Source organism: Gymnoscopelus braueri (genome assembly GCF_963280865.1).
Source record: "Gymnoscopelus braueri genome assembly, contig: SCAFFOLD_120, whole genome shotgun sequence".
Taxonomy (NCBI): Eukaryota; Metazoa; Chordata; class Actinopteri; order Myctophiformes; family Myctophidae; genus Gymnoscopelus; species Gymnoscopelus braueri.
The window spans coordinates 200,340-205,212 of record NW_027660734.1 but is presented as its reverse complement, the minus strand read 5'-3'; positions in this window follow the sequence as shown (position 1 = coordinate 205,212).

Genomic DNA, 4,873 nt, shown 5'->3' with positions numbered 1-4,873 from the left:
GTCAAATCAGCCCGAGAAAGTCATGGACACGACCCCTTTTTTTTTTTTTTTTTTAATCAAATCATAGCTATTCTGACTTACTCTTTTGCGCTGAGTTGAATGGTGCTATTCCTGAATCTTTAAAATTTCGGGAAAGTGGTCAAATCAGCCCAAGAAAGTCATGGACACGCCCCCTCGAGACTTAGTAAATATTTTCTTCTTTTTTTTTCAAAAAAATCGGGAACCATCCTACCAGATTAATTGAAGGACGCTGAGTCGTCTGGTGCTAGTCCCGACTTTGTAAAATTCTGGGAAAGGGGTGAAATGGCTGTTCAAAGTCGAAAATGTCAAAGAGTTTTTAAAAAATCGGGAACCATCCTACCAGATTAATTGAAGGACGCTGAGTCCAATGGTGCTGGTCCCGACTTTTTAAAATGTTTGGAAAGTGGAAAAATCAGTTACAAATAACTTAAAGATTCGAACAAAAAAAATATATATATATATTGACCATCCCACCTGACTAATTGAAGGACGCTGAGTCGTCTGGTGCTAGTCCCGACTTTTTAAAATGCTGGGAAAGGGGTGAAATGGCTGTTCAAAGTCAAAATTTTCAAAGAGTTTTTAAAAAATCGGGAACCATCCTACCAGACTAATTGAAGGACGCTGAGTCCAATGGTGCTGGTCCCGACTTTTTAAAATGTTTGGAAAGTGGAAAAATCAGTTACAAATAACTTAAAGATTCGAAAAGAAAAATATATATATATATATATATATATTGACCATCCCACCTGACTAATTGAAGGACGCTGAGTCGTCTGGTGCTAGTCCCGAATTTTTAAAATGCTGGGAAATGGGTGAAATGGCTGTTCAAAGTCAAATTTTTCAAAGAGTTTTTAAAAAATCGGGAACCATCCTACCAGACTAATTGAAGGACGCTGAGTCCAATGGTGCTGGTCCCGACTTTTTAAAATGTTTGGAAAGTGGAAAAATCAGTTACAAATAACTTAAAGATTCGAAAAGAAAAAAAAAATATATATATATATTGACCATCCCACCTGACTAATTGAAGGACGCTGAGTCGTCTGGTGCTAGTCCCGACTTTTTAAAATGCTGGGAAAGGGGTGAAATGGCTGTTCAAAGTCAAAAATTTCAAAGAGTTTTTAAAAAATCGGGAACCATCCTACCAGACTAATTGAAGGACGCTGAGTCGTCTGGTGCTAGTCCCGACTTTTTAAAATGTTTGGAAAGTGGAAAAATCAGTTACAAATAACTTAAAGATTCGAACAAAAAATATATATATATATATATATATTGACCATCCCACCTGACTAATTGAAGGACGCTGAGTCGTCTGGTGCTAGTCCCGACTTTTTAAAATGCTGGGAAAGGGGTGAAATGGCTGTTCAAAGTCAAAATTTTCAAAGAGTTTTTAAAAAATCGGGAACCATCCTACCAGACTAATTGAAGGACGCTGAGTCCAATGGTGCTAGTCCCGACTTTTTAAAATGTTTGGAAAGTGGAAAAATCAGTTACAAATAACTTAAAGATTCGAACAAAAAAATAAAAATAATATATATATATTGACCATCCCACCTGACTAATTGAAGGACGCTGAGTCGTCTGGTGCTAGTCCCGACTTTTTAAAATGCTGGGAAAGAGGTGAAATGGCTGTTCAAAGTCAAAATTTTCAAAGAGTTTTTAAAAAATCGGGAACCATCCTACCAGACTAATTGAAGGACGCTGAGTCGTCTGGTGCTAGTCCCGACTTTTTAAAATGTTTGGAAAGTGGAAAAATCTGTTACAAATAACTTAAAGATTCGAACAAAAAAATAAAAATAATATATATATATTGACCATCCCACCTGACTAATTGAAGGACGCTGAGTCCAATGGTGCTGGTCCCGAATTTTTAAAATGCTGGGAAATGGGTGAAATGGCTGTTCAAAGTCAAAATTTTCAAAGAGTTTTTAAAAAATCGGGAACCATCCTACCAGACTAATTGAAGGACGCTGAGTCCAATGGTGCTAGTCCCGACTTTTTAAAATGTTTGGAAAGTGGAAAAATCAGTTACAAATAACTTAAAGATTCGAAAAGAAAAATATATATATATATATATATATATATATATTGACCATCCCACCTGACTAATTGAAGGACGCTGAGTCGTCTGGTGCTAGTCCCGACTTTTTAAAATGCTGGGAAAGGGGTGAAATGGCTGTTCAAAGTCAAAATTTTCAAAGAGTTTTTAAAAAATCGGGAACCATCCTACCAGACTAATTGAAGGACGCTGAGTCCAATGGTGCTAGTCCCGACTTTTTAAAATGTTTGGAAAGTGGAAAAATCAGTTACAAATAACTTAAAGATTCGAACAAAAAAATAAAAATAATATATATATATTGACCATCCCACCTGACTAATTGAAGGACGCTGAGTCGTCTGGTGCTAGTCCCGACTTTTTAAAATGCTGGGAAAGAGGTGAAATGGCTTTTCAAAGTCAAAATTTTCAAAGAGTTTTTAAAAAATCGGGAACCATCCTACCAGACTAATTGAAGGACGCTGAGTCGTCTGGTGCTAGTCCCGACTTTTTAAAATGTTTGGAAAGTGGAAAAATCTGTTACAAATAACTTAAAGATTCGAACAAAAATAAATATATATATATATATATTGACCATCCCACCTGACTAATTGAAGGACGCTGAGTCCAATGGTGCTGGTCCCGAATTTTTAAAATGCTGGGAAATGGGTGAAATGGCTGTTCAAAGTCAAAATTTTCAAAGAGTTTTTAAAAAATCGGGAACCATCCTACCAGACTAATTGAAGGACGCTGAGTCCAATGGTGCTGGTCCCGACTTTTTAAAATGTTTGGAAAGTGGAAAAATCAGTTACAAATAACTTAAAGATTCGAACAAAAAAAATATATATATATATATATATTGACCATCCCACCTGACTAATTGAAGGACGCTGAGTCGTCTGGTGCTAGTCCCGACTTTTTAAAATGCTGGGAAAGGGGTGAAATGGCTGTTCAAAGTCAAAATTTTCAAAGAGTTTTTAAAAAATCGGGAACCATCCTACCAGACTAATTGAAGGACGCTGAGTCCAATGGTGCTGGTCCCGACTTTTTAAAATGTTTGGAAAGTGGAAAAATCAGTTACAAATAACTTAAAGATTCGAAAAGAAAAATATATATATATATATATATATTGACCATCCCACCTGACTAATTGAAGGACGCTGAGTCGTCTGGTGCTAGTCCCGAATTTTTAAAATGCTGGGAAATGGGTGAAATGGCTGTTCAAAGTCAAATTTTTCAAAGAGTTTTTAAAAAATCGGGAACCATCCTACCAGACTAATTGAAGGACGCTGAGTCCAATGGTGCTGGTCCCGACTTTTTAAAATGTTTGGAAAGTGGAAAAATCAGTTACAAATAACTTAAAGATTCGAAAAGAAATATATATATATATATATATATATTGACCATCCCACCTGACTAATTGAAGGACGCTGAGTCGTCTGGTGCTAGTCCCGAATTTTTAAAATGCTGGGAAATGGGTGAAATGGCTGTTCAAAGTCAAATTTTTCAAAGAGTTTTTAAAAAATCGGGAACCATCCTACCAGACTAATTGAAGGACGCTGAGTCCAATGGTGCTAGTCCCGACTTTTTAAAATGTTTGGAAAGTGGAAAAATCAGTTACAAATAACTTAAAGATAGGGTTAGGGTTAGGGTTAGGGTTAGGGTTAGGGTTAGGGTTAGGGTAGGGTTAGGGTTAGGGTTAGGGTTAGGGTTAGGGTTAGGGTTAGGGTTAGGGTTAGGGTTAGGGTTAGGGTTAGGGTTAGGGTTAGGGTTAGGTATTGTTTAATGATAAGTGTGGTTTAAAAAGGCAAATTAAATGCTCTATTGCACTGGCCCATCTGTTTCTCCCTTAAAACCTGCTTCAACTAAAGAGATATATGTATATATGTGATGTGTGTGTGTGTGATGATTTATTTTGTCCAGCAGAGGGGGACAGAGAGGGATCTCATGGTGATCATCTATTGGAATTAAAATACCAGTGAACTTTATGAAGCATGTTCACTGGGGGCTGTGCATGGCAGGGGCGTCCAACCACCCTGAGTCCCACCTTAGTTGGACCGCATACCCACAATCATCCACAATTTCAATATAAAAGGGTACAGGACTTGGACTCAAGGGAAGATTTAAGAGATTGATGACAAAATTGAACTAAAAAGGACCCACTGTTATCTTTTGTTACAGTAAGGGTCTAACAGGGCTTGGTCCTCTGTAGAGTGTACCAAAGTGCCATGTGCATGTTAGGTTGTAAGTAAAAATAATTTATCTAATATGCTAGAGTAATAAGGTAGTATTTAATAATAAGGAAATACCCTAATACAATAATAAAGGACATGTCCTATGCCTGTTTCATTGGAAAGTGCGCTGTGCAACACTCTTAAGACAAATGAATAAAATAGTATATATTTGTCCCTGTAAAGTTAAAATTGCAATGAAACAGCAAATGAAGACAACATAAAAGGGGGTGCTAAAATACAAGTGTCTTCACTGCCACCCCCTAGTGGTCATCCCCCACTGAGTTCACCTTCAGAATCACCCCCCACTCAGGTTAGGGTTAGGATGAAGGTTAGGTATAGGTGTAGAATAATATGCAATTAAAACAAACTCCCCCACTGAGTTCACCTTCAGAATCACCCCCCACTAAGGTTAGGGTTAGGATGAAGGTTAGGTATAGGTGTAGAATATTTTGAAGTAATGCAATTAAAACAAACTGCATTGGGAAGCCCACAGAAACACATTATATCCCAGTACTCAGAAATGCATGATAAGAACCATTGTTAAAAGTATTCAAAATCACAAAATTGCATTTAAAAACCCATATGA